This window comes from Tamandua tetradactyla, chromosome 8, assembly GCF_023851605.1.
Source record: "Tamandua tetradactyla isolate mTamTet1 chromosome 8, mTamTet1.pri, whole genome shotgun sequence".
Taxonomy (NCBI): Eukaryota; Metazoa; Chordata; class Mammalia; order Pilosa; family Myrmecophagidae; genus Tamandua; species Tamandua tetradactyla.
In genome coordinates, this window is record NC_135334.1 from 5,843,979 (window position 1) to 5,861,940 (window position 17,962).

Sequence of the window (17,962 nt, forward strand, 5' to 3'; positions counted from 1 at the left end):
CCTAACACAAGGTTCTGAAGATGGTTCTTGCTTTTATATTTAGGTCTTTGATCCATGTACAGTTGATTTTGCATGTTTTTGTATATTTTCTTTTTAAAAGCCATTCTGTTTCTGGTAATTGCATTTCAGCAGCATTTAACAAACCCGAACAGTCTTGTATGCTGACACTTTGCAGAATTCATTTATCTTGTGAATTTTTCAGGATTTTCTGTGTATTGTATTATTTTATCTGCAAATAGGGAGAATTTTACTTCGTCCTTTCCAATTTGGATGCCTTTCATTTTGTTTTCTTGCCTAATTGCTCAGGCAAGAACTTCTAGTACAGTATTGACTAATATTGGTAACAGTGGGCATCCTTATTATGTTTCTGATCTTAGAGGGAACGTTTTCGTTCTTTCACCACTAAGTAGGATGTAAGCTGGGGGCTTTTCATATATGCCTTTATCATGTTGAGGAAGTTTCCTTTTATTCCTAGTGTTCTAAGTGTTTTTATTAAGAAAGAATGCTGGATTTTTTCGAATGTCTTTTCCACATCAATTGAGATGATTATGTGTTTTTTTCCTTCATTGTATTAAAGTGGCTGTAGAACATTAATTGATTTTCTTACATTGAGCCACCCTTGCAAACCAGGTATAAATCCCACTTGATCATGATGTATAATTATTTTAATATGTGGTTAGATTTGGTTTGCTACATCTGTATTCATAAGAGATATTGGTCTATTTTTCTTTTCTTGTAGTGTCTCTATCTGGCTTTGGTATGCGGGTGATTGGGGCTTTGTAGAATGAGTTAGGGAGTGTTCCCTCTATGTTTTAGTTTGCTAAAGCTGCTGGAATGCAATATACCAGAAATGGAATGGAATTAAAAAAGGGAATTTATTAAGTTACAAGTTTAGAGTTTTAAGGCCATAAACATGCCCAAACTAAGGCATCTAGGGAAAGATACCATGACTCAAGAAAGGATAATTGGTCTGGAACACCTGTCAGCAGGAAAGGCGCTTGGCTGGCATCAGCTGGTCCTTTGGTCTCTGATTTCAAACAGGTTCCCTGGCGGGGGTATTTTCTTTCTGCATCTCCAAACATCTGGGTCTCAAGATGACTCTGAAGCAACTGCTGTCCAACGGTCTGCATCTGAGGTTTCTCCAAAATGTTTCCCCTTTTAAAGGACTCTTGGAAACTAACCAGGACCCACCATGAATGGGTGGAGTCACATCTCCATTTAATCAAAAGGCTACTCCCAAAATTGGGTTGTCACATCTCCATTGAAATAATCTAATCAAAAGGTCTTACCCACGGCTGGTGTGTCACATCTCCATGGAAGCAGTTCAATCAGTTTTCACCCCACAGTATCGAATCAGGATTAAAAGAAACATGGCTGCCCCTACAAGATTAGATCAGGAAAAAGGACATGGCTTCTCTGGGGTACATAACAATTCTAAACCAGCACTCTTCTTCCGTTTTTTTGGAAAAGTTTGAACAGGATTGCTGTTATTTTTCTTGGAATGTTTGGTAGAATTCCCCTGTGAAGCCATCTGGTCCTGAGCTTTTTTGTTGGGAGATTTTGTTTGTTTGCTTGTTTGTTTTTTGCTTTTCACAATGGAGATTTATTAGGTCACAAATTTGCAGTTCTGAGACCATGAGGATGTCCAAATTAAGGCATCAATAGGATGATGCATCTTGGACGTCTTTGTCACATGGGAAGGCACATGGCGACATCTGCTGGTCCTGCACTCTTGGGTTTCATTGCTTTCAGCTTCTGTCTGGCTTCAGTGGCTCCCTCTTTCAGCTTCTCTGGGTGTCTCTCAGCTTTTCTTTATGAGCTGCTCTTAAATTCTTCTCTTTTAAAGAATTCTATCTAGTAGAAGGATTAAGACCTACGAGTGGAACAGGTCACATCTCTGTTGAAATATCTGAACCGAAAGGTCCCACGTCTGTACCCACAGGAAAGGATTAAAAGAACAAGGCTTTTTCTGGGGTACATAACAGCTTCAAACCACCGAAACATCATTAACCATTAGGAAAATATGAATCAAAACCAAACTAGATACCATTTCACACCCACTAGAATGGCTGTTGTTTAAAAAAACAGGAAGAACAAGTCAAAAATAGGAAACCTTACACATTGTTGCTGATAATATAAAATGGTACAGCCACCGTGGAAAACAATTTGGTGGTTCCTCAGAAAGGTAACCATAGAATTACCATATGACCCAGCAGTTCCACTTCTAGGTATATATGTTGGGAGGTTTTTGATTATTGATTCAATCTCTACTAGTTATTGGTTTGTTGAGTTCTTCTGTTTCTTCTTGAGCGAATGTAGGTAGTTTGTGTCTTTCTAGAAGTTTCTTCATTTCATCTAGATTGGCATATTTGTTCATAGTATTCTCTTTTGATACATTTTATTTCACTGGAGTGGGTAGTAGTGTCCCCATTTTCCTTTGTGATTTTAGTCTTTTGTGTCCCCTCTTCTTTTCTTGTTGGTCTATCTAAATGTAATTTTATTGGTCTTTGAAAAGATCTGTAAGATTGGTTTTGTTGATTCTCTCTTTTTTTTTTTTTTTTAATTGTCTACTTCATTTCCCTGTTTCCTTCCTTCTGCTCAGTTTGGGTTTAATTTTTACTTCTTTTTCTAATTCTTCCAGTTTTGAGTTTAGGTCTCTGATTTGAAGTCTTCTTTTTTTAACATAAGCATTTACAGCTCCAGATTTCTCTTGCAGCACTGCCTTTGTTGCATTCCATAAGTTTTGGTATGTTGTATTTTATTTTTTATTTCCCTCAATATATTTCCTAGTTTTCCTTGTAATTTCCTCTTTAGTTCATTGGTGGTTTAATTTCCGCATATTTGTAAGTTTTCCATTTCTCCCTGTTATTGATTTCTGGCTTCATTCCATTATGTTCAAAGAAGATACATTGTATGACTTCAATGTTTCTGAATTTATTGAGACTTATTTTGTAATATAAGATATAGTTTGTCTAGATTGACCCAGGCACACTTGAGAAGAATGTCTTGTTGGGTTAAGTGTTCTATATGTGTCTGTTAGGTTTAGTTGGTTTGAAATATTGCTCAAGTCACTTATTTCCTTATTGATATTATGTTTGGATGTTCTATCATATTAAAGTCTCCTATTTCTAATGTAGAACCATCAATTTCTCTCTTCAAATCTGTTAGCATTTACTTCGTATATTTTGGGGCTCTGCTGTTAGGTGCATATATATTTATAATTGTTAGGTATTCTTGTTGAATTGACTCCTTTATTAGTATATGATACCCATCTTTGTCTCTTGTTACTATTTTTGTCTTAAAGTCTATTTTATCTGATATTAGTACAGCTATCCCAGCTTTCTTTTGGTTACCACTTGGAATATTATTTTCCCATCCTTTACGTTCAGCCTACTTATCCCTTTGAATTTAAGGTGAGTTGCTCATAGACAAGATATCATTTGGTCATGCTTTTTTATCCATCCTGCACATCTTTACCTTTTGACCATAGAATTTAATGCATTTACATGTAACACCACGACTAATAATGCAGGACTTTCTTCTCCCATTTTACTGTTTAATCTGTGTAAGTCATATCTTTATTGTCCCTCTCTTCTGTTAATGCCTACCTTATATTTATTTGATTTTTGTATCATACCATATTGAGCGTATCTCATTTCTATCTGAATATATTTTTCATTTATTTTCCTTGTGGTTACCATGGTGTTAATATTTAACATCCCAAATATATAACAGTCTGATTTGATTTGATACCAGTTTGACTTCAGTAGCATATACGTGCACCATTCCTATTTCCCTCTGTGACATCAATAGCATACATATACACTATTCCTAGTTCTCTCTGTTCTGCCACTTTTTTGGTACTTGTTACAAATCTATCATTGTACGTTGTATGTCCAAAACCATAAATTGAACAGTACTTTCTATGCATTTGCATTTAATACCCTTAGGAACTAGGAAGTGGAGTTATGTACTGAGAAATATAAGACTATATTACTTGAATTTATAATTACCCAAATGGTTACCTTTAGTGCAGGTCTTTATTTCTTTATGCCACTTTGAAGAACTATCTAGTGTCCTTTCAGTGTGAAGAACTCCTTTTTTTTTTTTTTATTTTTTTTTATTTTTTTTTTTTTTATTTTTTTTTATTAATTAAAAAAAGAATTAACAAAACAATTAGAAATCATTCCAAGAACTCCTTTTTAACATTTCTTGTAGGACAGGTCTAGTGGTGATGATCTGCCTCTGGGAATATATTAACCTCCCCCTCATTTTTGAAAGCAAATCTTGCCAGATATAAAATTCTTGGTTGGCAGTAGTTTTCTTTCAGCACTTTAAGTATTTCACCCAATACCTTCTTGCCTCTGTGGTTTCTGGAAAGAAACCATAGAGGTCTCTTTTAGAACTCCATTTTACATAACACATTTTTCTCTTTCAACTTTCAGAACTCTCCCCTTGCCCTTTGCATTGGACAGCTTAATCATTGTTCCAGCCCAGCTTTTAAAGAGTTCAGGTTGGCACAGCCCTAAGATCAAAGAATATGCTAGGCAGAGAGTTAGAAATAAATTTTACTGAAACTCACAAACAGAAGAAGACTCTTCCTGGTGGTGGCCAGTAGGGAAAGTCAGGGTTCTGCAGAGGGTAGGGAGTGCATGGGACAGTTTATAAGGGTTTAAGACAAGGGTGTGACAACAGAGTTTCAGTAGGGTCGCCTGACACAGGAATCTGGAGGTTTGTTATCAGTGGTGATCAAGGGAGGGGAGTTTTAATGCTTTGCTTGTACATTCTTCCCCCCTCCCCCAGAGGAATCTGATGACTTTTCACTTTTGTTCCAGTCATTGTAGGTGGCTACATGCAATAACTTATTCTCAGTATAAGTGGAGGAGGAAGTAAGGGCTGGGCCCATGGTCTCCACAGTCAGCATGGGATGAAATGTATTTGTTTTTTTTCAAGTTTACCATCATTGGTGTTCTCTGGGCTTCTTGAATGTGCAAACTCAGTGTCTTTTGCTGTATTTGGAAAATTTTTCTGTCTTTATTTCTTTGAATATTTCTTCTGCCCTTTTCACTTTTTTTCTCCTCTGGGACTCCATAGTGCATATTTCGCTATGTGTAATGGTGCCTCAGAGGTCTCTTAGGCTACTTTCACTTTATAATTCTTTTTTTTTTTTTCAACACCTCAGCCTGACTGGTTTCAATTGCCTTGTCTTCAAAAATCACTATTTCTCAAATTCTTTATATAACTCTCAGAAAATATTTTTAACGCCCCCCTCCAATTTTTGAAAGACAGCTTTGCTAGGTGTAGAACTAATGGTTGGCAGTTTTTTTCTTTCTGAATCTTAAATATATCACTGCCTTCTCACCTCCATGGTTTCTGCTGAGAAATGTACACATTCTCTTATTGAGCTTCCCTATGCAGTGGATTGCTTTTCTCTTGATGTCTTCAGAATTCTGTCTTTGGCTTTGACATTTGAGAATCTAATTAGTAAGTGTCTTGGAGTAGGTCTGTTTGGATCTATTCTGTTTCGGGAACTTTATTACTTTGTCAAGCTGCCAGAATGCAATATACCATAAGGGAAATGGCTTTTAAAAAAGGAATTTAATAACTTACAACTTGACACTTCTGAGGCCTTGAAAATGTCTAAATGAATGCACCAACAAGGGGTTACCTTCACTTAAGAAAGGCTGATGCCATCTGGAACACATCTGTCAGCTGGGAAAGCATGTGGCTGGCATCTGCTCATTCATTGCTCCTTGGCTCTGTTGTTTTCAGCCTCTGTTTACTGTGGGGTTCCTCACTTGGCTTCTGTGGGCCTTCACTTAGTTCCTCAAGGACACAATCCTGGGTTCTGGCTTGCTTAGCATCTCATGGAAAGGCACATGGTGACAACTGCTGGGCTTTGCCCATGTCTGGGGACCTGCTTTCTCTCTCACACCCCAAACATCTCCAAGCATCTGTATATCTATCAGCTCTGAAGCACCTATTCTCCAAGCCTCTGCATCTGAGGTTTCTTTAAAATGTTTCACCTTTTAAAGGACTCCAGTAACCTAATCAAGACCCACCCTGAATGGACAGAGTCATCTAACCAAAAGGCCACACCCATGTTGGGCGTGCCATATTTTTCTGGAAATAATCTCATCAAGAGGTCACATCCACAGTTGGGAGCACTATATCTCTATGGACACAATCTAATCAGAAGTATTTCCACCCTACAGTATTGAATCAGAATTAAAGGACATGACTTTTCTGGAATATACAACACTTTCAAACCAGCAGTTACGCTGCATTTCTTGGATCTGTAATTTTATGTCTTTCATCAGAGATGGTAAATTTTCAGTAGTTGCTTCCTTCATTAGTCTTTTGTCTCTTTTGTCTTTTCTTTTCCTTCTGTGACACCCAGAACATGCATTTATGTGCTTCATGTTGTCATTCAATTCCTAAGACCCTGCTCATATTTTTTTCATTCTTTTCCCTGTCTTTTCTCTTGAATGAAGGATTTCAGATGCCCTGTTCTCTAGTTTACTAATTCTTTTTTCTACCTCTTCAAATCTGCTATTGTAGGGCTCCATTGTTTTTTCATTTCTTCTGCGGTGCCTGTCATTCCCAGAAGTTCTGCCATGTTTTTTCAAACTCTAGAGTTCTTTATGTTCATCCACTCTTTTCTTTATATCCTGCATCTCTTGCCATATCTTCCTTCAACTCGTTGATTTGATTTTTGTTGTGATTTTGCATGTCTGTTGAAATATTTGAAATGTTAGTTTGTTCCTTTGACTAGGCTATGTCTTTGATTTTCCTAGTATGACTCATTCTTTTTTTGATGGTGTCTAGACATTGGATTTCCTTAATTAGTTTATTCTAGAGGTCATTTTCATTCTTTTACCTAGGGTTTTATTGTTGGTTGGTTTTGTTTCTGTTTGTTGGAATTAAGTTCAACTTATTGTAGACCTTTAGCATAGCTACTGTTTAACTGGTCAAAAATTTTCAGCCCTTGTTTTTCTAGTTCTTGCACTGCCTCTATGGCACCAGTTTGTAAGGAGAGTCTCCTCAGATATGGTCAACCCCAGTCAGATCTTCCTAGACCGAACAGCCCGTGTCTCAGGAGGAGGGTGTCATAACTGTCAAATTTCCTTTAGGGTGACATACAGCAGGTTGTTAGACTTTCCTCTGAAGCCTCTAGATTCTGTGCTTTTCCTATCCTGCCCAACATGTGGCTGTTGTCAGCGGGCAGCTTCCCACCAACAGAACATAATGTGGTGCCTTTAATTCTCAGCAGCCTCTCCCTGTCAGGGGTGTAGTTGAGACAGAAGCTATGGTAAAAAGTGGGCCTGGGTTGCTTCTGTTTTCCAAACCCTGTGGTCTGAATTTTCTGAGGGAGGCTGCTGCTTGAGCTGAGACCCATCCCCCTTTTCTTGGGGAAGATATGCCTTTAGGAAATTATTCCCCCACTTGATTCATTAGTTTGTCCTTCAAACCTGTCTTAACTCAACCCTTGCCTGTGTTCTGCTGGTAGTTGAGAATGCCTGGGGATTTCTTCAATGAGCTACTTGGAATAGTTTAAAGATAAAATAAAATAATAAAAGAAATCCCTTTTCAGAGTCAGTCTCCATCTCCCAAGTTTCCAATCTGAGCTTGACTGACTCTAAAACCCTCGCTCTTTATTCTATTTCACTTTAAGAGACTAGCTCTACAAAAAATACTAAAAGGAGCATTGCAGGAAGATAGGAAAAGACAGGAGAGAGAGGTCAGGAGAAGAGTGTAAAAATGAAGACTATCAGAAAAGAGGGGAAAAAAGATATGAATATAAAATCCAAAAAACAAAATGATTGAAGAATGTACTGCCTTTACAGTAAAAACGTTAAATGTTAATGGCTTATAATCCCCAATCAAAAGGCATAGACAGGCAGAATGGATTTAAAAAGAGGACCCATCTATATGCTGTCTACAAGAGACTCATTTTCGACCTAAGGACAAAAACAGATTGAAAGTGAAAGGTTGGAAAAAGATATTTCATGCAAACAACAACCATAAAAGAGTGGGGATTGCTATACTATCCAACAAATTAGACTTCAAATGTTGAACAATTAAAAGAGACAAAGAAGGACACTGTGTATTAATAAAATGAACAATTAATTGAGATGACATAATAATCATAAATATTTATGCACCAAGCCAGAGTGCCCCTAAAATACGTGAGGCAAAACTGAAGGGAGAAGTAGACACCTCTACAATAATAGTTGATGACTTCAGTATACTGCTCTCATCAATGGATAGAGCATTTAGACAGAGGATGAGTAAAGAAACAGATTTTGAATAATACAATAAAATGAACTAGACTTAATGGCATTTACAGAATATTATACCCCACAACAGTGAGAAACACATTTTTCTCAGGTGCTCTTGGATCATTCTTAAGAATAGACAATATGCTAGGTCACAAACCAAGTCTAAATACATTTAAAGATTGCAATTGTACAAAGCACTTTCTCAGATCATAATAGAATGAAGTTGGAAATCAATAACAGGAAGATGGCCAGAATTCAAAAATGTATAACACACTCTTAAACAACTAGTGGGTCAAGGGAGAAATTACAATAGAAATCAGTAAATATCTCGAGGCAAATGAAAATGAAAACACAGCATATCAAAACAGCAAAAGTGGTGCTGAAAGGGAAATTTATTCCCCTAAATGGCTATATTAAAAGAAGAGAAAAATTAACTGCTCATCTGGAAGAACGAGAGAAAAAACCCCAGCAAACTAACCCCAAAGCAAAAAGAAGGAAAGAAAGAACAAAGATTGGAGCAGAAATAAATGAAAATGAGAATCTGAGAAAAATAGGGAAAAAATCAACAAAACCAGAAGTTGGTTCTTTGAGAATATCAATAAAATCGATGGACCCTTAGCTATAGTGGCTAACAAAAAATAGAGATAATGAAAATAAGAAAACAGAAATGAAACAGAGGACATAATTACTGACTAGTAATTATGAAGGAGTTAATGGAAGGTTACTATGAGCAACTATATGCTAATAAACTAGGCAACATAGATGAAAGGGACAACTTCTTAGAAAAGCATGAACAGCTAACATTGACTTCAGAAGAAAGAAATGACCTCAATAAACACAATTATTGAGGCTTTACATGTGAATTCTGCCATTAAAGGAAGAATTAGTACCAGTGCTGCTGAAACTCTTCAAAAAAAAATTGAAGAAGAGGGAAAGTTACCCAACTCATTTTATGAAGCCAACATCACTTTTAATACCAAAACCAGACAAAGATATTGCAAGACAAGATTACAAACCAGTCTCTTTAATGAAAATAGATGCAGAAATCCTCAACACAATACTTGCAAATGGAATCTAGCTGCACCTTATAAAATTTTACACCATGACCAAGTGGAATTTATTCCAGTTATGCAAGGCTGGTTCAACATAAGAAAATCAATTATTGCAATACACCACATCAATAAATTAAAGCAGAAAAGCCACATGATCATCTCGATTGATGCAGAAAAGGATTTGACCACATTCAACATCCTTTCTTGATGAAAACAATTCAAAGGATAAGATTTGAAAGGAACTTCCTCAATATGATAAAGGAAATATATGAAAAACCCACAGCTAACATCATACTCAGTGGGGAAAGACTGAAAGCTTTCCCTCCGAAATCAGGAACAAGACAGGGATGCACACCATCTCATTGTTATTCAACATTGTGCTTGAAGTTCTAACCATAGCAGTTAGACAAGGAAAATAAATAAAAGGCATCCAAATTGGAAAGGAAAAAGTAAAACTCGCACAGTTTGCAGATAATCTGATACTATATGTCGAAAATTCTGAAAAATCTACAACAGAGCATATAGACCTAATATATGAGTACAGCAAAGTGGCAGGGTAGAAGATCAATATCCCCAAATCAGCAGTGCTTCCATACACTAATAATGAGCAATTTGAGGAGGAAATCAAGAAAAAACCTCCAATTACAGTAGCAACCAAAAGAATAAAATATTTAGAAATAAATTTAAGGACGCAAAAGACCTACACACAGAAAACTAGAAGAAATTGTTAAAAGAAGTCATGGAAGGCCTAAATAAATGGAAGGGCATACCATGTTCATGCATTGGAAGAGTAAGTATGGTTAAGATGTCAGTTCAACCCAAATTGATTTATAGAATCAATGCAATACCAGTTAATATCCCAACAACTTACTTTGCAGAAATAGAAAACCCAACTACCAAAATTATTTGTGAGTGCATGGTGCCCCGAATAGGTAAAAATATCTTGAGAAAGAAAAATGAAATGGCGATCTCACACTACCTGACTTTGAAGCATTCTGCAAAGCTACAGTGGTCAAAATAGCATGGTACTAACATAAAGATAATATATTGACCAATGGAATTGAATTGTATGTTCAGAAATAGATCCTTTCTTCTGCGGAGAATTTGTCTTCGTTAAGGCAGTTAAGCCAATGCTTGGAACAGAGCAGCCTCTTCAATAAGTGGTGCTTGGAGAACTGGGTATCCATATGCAAAAGAAGAAAAGAGAACCCGTATCTTAGAACCATATACATTAGAACTAAGACCATAAAACTTTTAGAAGAAAATGTAGGGAGACATCTTATAAATCTTGTGATAGGAGGTGGTTTCCTACACGTTACACCCAAAGCTCAAGCAATACAAAAGGATATAGATAAATCGGATCTTTTCACAGTTAAACACTTCTGTGCATCATATGACTGTCAGGAAAGTAAAAATGTAGCCTACATAATGGGAGAGACTGTCTCCCATTTGGAAACCACATAACAGATAAGGGTTTAATATCCAGACTATATGAAGAGATTCTACAACATAACAACAAAAAGACAACCTAATTATAAGATGCACAAATGACACAGACACTTTCAAAAAGAGGAAGTACAAATGGCGAAAAAGAATATAAAAAGATGCTCAACATCACTGGCTACTAGGGAAATGCAAATCAAAACACCATGAGATATCATCTCACACTCACTGGAATGGCCATTAAGAAAAAAATGGAAAACATCAAGTTCTGGAAAAGATGAAGAGAAAGAGGCACGCTTATTCACTGTTGGTGAGCACGTAGAATAGTACGACCATTCTGAAAGGCAGTTTGATAGTTCCTTAAGAAGCTAAGTATAGAATTGCCATATGATCTAGCAATCCCATTATGAGGTATGTATTCAGAGGAACTGAAGGCATGGACACAAATGGACATTTTCACACCAGTGTTTATAGTGATAGTATTCATGATTGCAGAGAGACGGAAACAGCCCAAATGTCCATCAGTGGATGTGGTAGTTGGGTTCAGTCATCATCTTGACCTAGTTCTGTTATTGTGGACTTGAATCATTAGCATGTGAAAGTCATCTATGGCTGATTACATTGGCTGGAGGCTCAAAAGAGAGAGGTTAAAGAGAGCTCAGTGCAGCACAGCCCAAGGAGCTCAGCCCAGACGTTTGGAGATGCAGAAAGGAATCGCTCCAGGGAAGGCTGTTGGAACCCAGAAACCAGGAGAGAAGGCCAGATAGACATCACCATGTGCCTTCCCATGTAACAGAGAGCCTCAGATGAAAGCTGCCTGCCTTTCCTCTGAAGACCTATAAATTTTTAACTAAATAAATCCCCTTTTATTAAAAGCCAATCCATCTCTGATGTATTGCATTCTGGAAGCTTTGGCAGACTGAGACAGTGGGTAAGTGGCTAAACAGGCTGTGTTACATACATACGATGTAATATTATGCAGTTTAAGACACAATAATGCCATGAAGTATTTAACTATATGGATGAACCTTGAGGACATTATGTTGAGTGAAATTGGCCAGAAACAAAAGGACAGATACTGTCTGGTCTCACTAATGTGAACTAACATTAATGAGTGAACTTAAGAGTTAATGTTAACACAGGTTATCAGGCGATAGAAAGAGGGTAGAGATTGGGCATTTGGTGCTGAAGGAGTACAGAGTGTGCAAGAGGACTGAGTGTAAAGACCCAAAAATGGATAGCATCATACTATCTGATGTTAGCACAGTAATGTAAGTACACTGAATGAAGTGAATATGTGTATAGCTGAGGGAGAAGGCCTGGGGGCATGTATGACACCAGAAGGAGAGATAAAGGATAAAGATTGAGGTGATGTAACTTCATGATGCCTAGAGTAGACAGTGATGATGATTAAATGTACAAACAGAAGAATGTTTTTGCATGATGGAGAACAAATGGATGTAAACATTGCAAAGTGTTTAAAATGGGATGGTATACAAGAAAAAATGCAGTCAGTGCAAACTAGGATTTATACTTAGCAGTAGCATTGTAATATGCTTCCATTGAGTGTAACAAAGGCAATATCCCAAAATTGTCAGTAAGCAGGAGAAGGGGAGGGGGTTCTTTGCAGAAGAAAAGGAAGTGTCTTTGTATTGATTGTGGTGATGAAGGATGGCTATGTTATTATAGCAGGACCATTGATTGTTCTACTTAGGTTGGATTGTTTGATGTGCAGCTATAACTTTAAAAAAACAAAAACAAAAACAAATGAACAGAGAGATAAAAGTGCTGTAGAAAATATGGAGAGAGATATACCTATTCACTGCTGTAGGAAGCAGAGTGGTGCAGCCTCTCTGGAAGCAGTGTGGTAACTACAAGAGACTAGGGGTAGGATTGCTATATGATCCTGCAAACCCGTTGCTAGTAGTATACATGGAAAAACTGAGAATGGAACACAAATGGACTTTAAACATTATTGTTTAAGGCTGCAGTGTTCTCAGTTTGCAATGAATGGAGGTGGTCTAAGGGTACATACTGAGAAGTGGATATGGGAACTGTGGTTTATACATATAACAGACAACTGAGTGGCTATAAGAAGGAATGAAGTTGTGAGTCATGCAACTACGTGAATGACTCTTAAGGACAGTATGTTGAATGAAATGTTGGAAGCAAAAAGACAAATATCATGCCTCACTCATACGAACTAATTGTAATATCTCCTAATCAAAAGTTCACCCCCACAGTTGGGTGTACTGCATCTCCATGGTGATAATCTACTAAACCCAGAAATCCTCTAATAAAACAAAAGAACTTATGACCCGAAAGAAATCTTTAAAAAATTACATTATAAGGGCAGTCTTAAGTATGAGGGGGACATAGGTGGGGTGGGGAACTGTGGACAAGGAAGTAGAAGCCAGAAGTTAGAAGAAGCCAGAGAATTTAGTAGATCACCATGGGACAGAGAAAAAAATCTAAGCCAAAGAAACCCAAAGATTGCAGCAAGCCAGTAACAAAACACTACAGACTGTGGAGGTCTTGATTTTGGACTTAAAATCTCCAAAAACATGAGAAAACAAAAAATCCTCTAACTTAAGCTAACCTGTGTAGTGTGTGCCATAGCAGCCCTAACAAACTAAGCCAAAAAGAAGAAAATCTACCAAATGAGGACTGGAGAGAAAGGAGACATAGAAAATACTATTGAGACTGTCTAAGGTAGGTATATTTGGATTCCCAAAGGAAAACAAAAGATTTAGACAGAAGCAATATTTAAAGATGTAAAGGGTGAGAACTTTCTAAAACTGATGAAAGACATCAAAGCACAACATCAAGGAGCTCCACAAGCAAAATACTTAAAAAAAAAAATCCATACATAGGTACTTAATAGTAAAACTGCTGAAAACCAGATTCAACGAGAAAAAGCTTAAAAACAAACCAGAGAAAAGTGACACATTATCTTTGAAAGAGCAATTACACTGGTAGCTAACTTCAATAAAAAACGTAGACTTCAGGAATGGAATGAAATAATTAAAGTGGTGAAAGAAATTCTATTCCTGATGAGCACATCTTTCAAGAAAGCCAGTGAACGGATATTTTGCTGAAAGAATGTATCTCCAGCAGACCTACTCCTAAGAAGATTCTAAAGGACGTTTTGGAGAAAGAAAAATTATGCCAGCAGAAAGATAAGAAGTATAAAGGGCATGAAGAATAACAAAGAATAAATATGTGGTAAATGTAAAGCAAAAGATCTCAACTGGGCTATGAATTTGAATTATGCAGGAGCTTTTAAGACCCCTCTCAAGAGGTTCTGATTTAATGTCTTACTCTACTATAGATTAAAAAGTATATGAAATTGACATATACAGCAACAGTGGCATGTCAATTTCAGATGGGGGATAAATGGAGTCAGAATGTTCTGTGGTCCTTGTCTTCCCCATGAAGAGGGTAAAAGTACCAATTAATATGAGATACTATTAAGTGTAAGGTATTGACATTTCCAGTGTAACAACTAAAGAGATAATAAAAGACTATGCAAATATGTTCCAATGTAATAAGAGAGGGAAGAATAACAACCAATTCCAAAGGAGTTAAGTAGGGAGAAAAAGAAACAATAGATAGAACAAAAAGCACTAAATAACCTTTTGCCTAGGGTATGGACATATGAGTAGAAAATATGGATAAAAAATAAATGGATAATAGGGGAAACAGATTAAAAGAAGTCAGGTAGATGGAAGCACTAGTGGTTAATGAGAGAGAGGGGTAAGCAGTACAGTATGGTATGTATGAGTTGTTTCTTTTTTATTTCTTTTGCTGGAGAGATTCAAATGTTCAAAAAATTATCATGATAGTGAATACACAGCTATGTGATGATGTTGTGAGCCACTGATTGTACACCATGTATAGAATGTTTGTATATCAAGAATGTTTGTATGTTTTTAAGGTTTACAATAAAAATATTTTTAAAAAAAGAGAGAGAAAAATAGTATTTGCAGTGTTCTCTTGGGGGACAGGAGAGAAAAGAGGGAATATTCAACTTCCCCATTTGGAGAATTTCTGATATTCTCACAAGCAATGGGGCCAATCAGTTCAATAGGATGAACTCTTGATCTTGGGGTTCACCACTATGAAACTTATTCCTGCAAAGGATTTGGCTAAGCCAACTTAAAATTAAGCCCAAGGGTCACCCCTAGAGAAACTCATGGTTCAGATGAGGCTTCTCTCTCTAAGCCAACTTGACAGGCGAACTCACTACCCTCCCCCCTATGTGGGACATGATTCCCAGAGGTGTAAATCTCCCTGGCAACATGGGACAGAACTCCTGGGATGAGCCAGGACCCAGCATCAAGAGATTGAGAAAGCCTTCTTGACCAAAAGGGGGAAGAGAGAAATGAGACAAAATAAAGTCTCAGTGGCTGAGAGATTTCAAATAGAGTCGAGAGGTTATTCTGGAGGTTATTTTTATGCATTACATAGATATCCCTTTTCAGTTTATGGTGTACTGGAGCAGCTGGAGGGAAATATCTGGAACTGTTGAGTTGTGTTCCAATAGCTTTGAGTCTTGAAGATGATTGTATAACGATAGAGCGTTTAACATGTAACTGTGTGATTATGAAAACCTTGTGTCTGGTGCTCCTTTTACCCAGGATATGGACAGATGAGTAAAAAAATATGGATAAATAAATAAATAGGGGGAACAAAGGGTAAAATTAATTGGGTAGATAGAAACACTAGTGGTCAGTGAGAAGGAAGGGGTAAGGGATATGGTATGTATGAGTTATTTCTCAGATTCGGAGAATTCAAGTCACGAGCATGGGTAATCAGGTTGAGGCCTATTGTAAAGGATTCTAGATTGTAAGCTCTTACAGCAGTCATATCTATTCTGGAATTGTAACAGTATTTTTAAATTCTGAGATACTGAGTTCTTTGTGTATATCCTGGTTGTTCCCTGAAACTTTGGCATGTGACACTTGAGACTCACATTTAGAGCACTGAAGCTATGAAAGTCAGCATTACCCCATAGAGCCACGTTTAAAAAGTAAAAAAAAGTGATCAAACTTCAACTAGAGATATGAATGAAGCTGATCTGGATAGGACTAAGGTAATTCAGAATACAGGGTTAAGGATGATATGGTTTACATTTTGAAACTTGAACTTCCATGTGAGACCAAAGGGAGAGGTTTTTCTGGTGTGAAATTTCTATTTCTTGTAATAATATATACAACTTAATTTGTATGGTCAGTTTATTTGAACACTAGAATTGCATGGAATCTTGAACAGGGATCTTGTTGGTTTGTACCCGTTACATCCCAAAATATTTTGGGTATTTAGTTTGTTAAGCTGCTGGAATGCAATATAACAGAAACGGCAGCTTGTAAAAAGGGAATTTAATAAGTTATAAGTTTGCAGTTTTAAGGCCAAAATTTATATGTGTCCTAACTAAGGCATCCAGAGAAAGATACCTTGGTTCAAGGAAGGGTGGTCTGGGAAGGCACGTATCTGGCGACTACTGGTCCTTGTTCCAGTTCTGTTGTTTCTGGCTTCTGATGCCAGTGGTTTCCTCTCTAACAGTCTGTGGGCTTTCACTTAGTTGCTCCAAGACAAAACTCTGCGTTTCGTCTCTTAGCTTAGCATCTGCCTGGAATGGAGATTTCTTCTCTTCAGGTTCTCGCTATTCCTGTGAGTCTTTGCTTAGCACTCAGGCTATTTCTGTCCCAACCTCCAAAGATCTATGTTGACTCTGACTATCAGCTCTGTTGTTTCTGAGGTTTCTCCACAATATTTCTCCTTTTAAAGACTCTGGTAAATTAATCAAGACCCACCTGGATGGGTGGAGTCACATCTCCTAATCAAAGTTTCTGCCCTATGATAATGAATCAGGATTAGAAGATGGCATTTAGGTGGTAATAATAGCTTCAAACCAGCACAGGCAGACAATAAAAAAGTATTTGCAAAGCCCCCTGCAGGAACTGTAGAGAAAAGAGAAAATATTAAACTTCCGCACCTGGATAATTCCTGATAATTCTTGCACACATTGGGGACAACCAATTTAATGAGCCAAGTCCTCCATCATGGGGCTCATGCCTATAAAGCTTATTCCTGCAAAGGAGAAGCTAAGCCTACTTATAATTATACCTTAGAATCACTCCCAGAGACCCTCTTTTGTTACTCAAATGTGGCTTCTCTCTCTGAGCCAGCTCTGCAGGTGAACTCACTGCCCTCTCCCCTACGTGGGACATGACTCCCAGGGATGAGCCAGGACCCAGCATCATGGGATTGAGAAAGTCTTCTTGACCAAAAGGGGAAGGAGAGAATTGAGACAAAATAAATTTTCATTGACTGAGAGATTTCAGACAGTTAAGAAATTATCCTGGAGTTTATTCTTATGCGATATATGGATGTCCCTTTTTAGCTTATGATATATTGGAATGGAATTGGGAAGTACATGAAACTGTTGAACTGTATTACAGTAGCCTTGATTCTTTTTTTTTTTTAACATTTTTATTGTAAAAACTTAAACATACAAACGTTCTTGACATACAAACATTCTGTACATGGTGTACAATCAGTGGCTCACAATATCATCACATAGTTGTGTATTCTTCGCCATGATCATGTTTTTTGAGCATTTGCATCACCCCAGAAAAAAAAAAAAGAAAAAACACACATACCATACCCCTTACTCCTCCCTCTCATTGACCATAGTATTTCAATCTACTCAACTTATTTTAACCTTTGTTCACCCTATTATTTGTTTATTTTTTGTCCATATTTTGTACTCATCTGTCCATACCCTAGATAAAATCAGACACAAGGTTTTCACAATCACACAGTCACTTTGTAAAAGCTATATCATTATACAAGCACCTTTAAGAAATGTGGCTACTAGAACACAGCTCTAGAGTTTCAGGTACTTCCCTCTAGCCACTCCAATACACTATAAGCTACGAAGAGGATATAGTATGTAAGAATAACCTCCAGGATAACCTCTTAACTCTGAAATTTCTCAGCCACTGACACTTTGTCTCATTTTTCTCTTCCCCCTTTTGGTCAAGAAGGTTTTCTCAGTCCTTTAATGCTGTGTCCCAGCTTATTACAGGGTTTATGTCCCACATTGCCAGGGAGAGTTACACCCCTGGGAGTCATGTCCCCTGTAGAGGGGGAGGGCATTGAATTTACTTGCCATGTTGT

The 17,962-nt window shown here is 37.3% G+C and overlaps 1 protein-coding gene across 5 annotated transcripts in view; it reads left to right on the forward strand.

Moving 5' to 3' along the window:
* Nucleotides 1-17,962, forward strand: part of ZBTB44 (zinc finger and BTB domain containing 44) — a 117,356-nt gene that overhangs the window by 7,362 nt on the left and 92,032 nt on the right. Inside the window, exon 1 of one of the 5 annotated variants that reach the window (XM_077112420.1) lies at nt 4,197-12,048. The exons of the other annotated variants lie outside the window; for them this stretch is intronic. The gene's annotated coding sequence lies outside the window, so the exon portion shown is untranslated. Of the gene's footprint in view, nt 1-4,196; nt 12,049-17,962 lie in introns of those variants that run through there. 5 annotated transcript variants of the gene reach the window in all.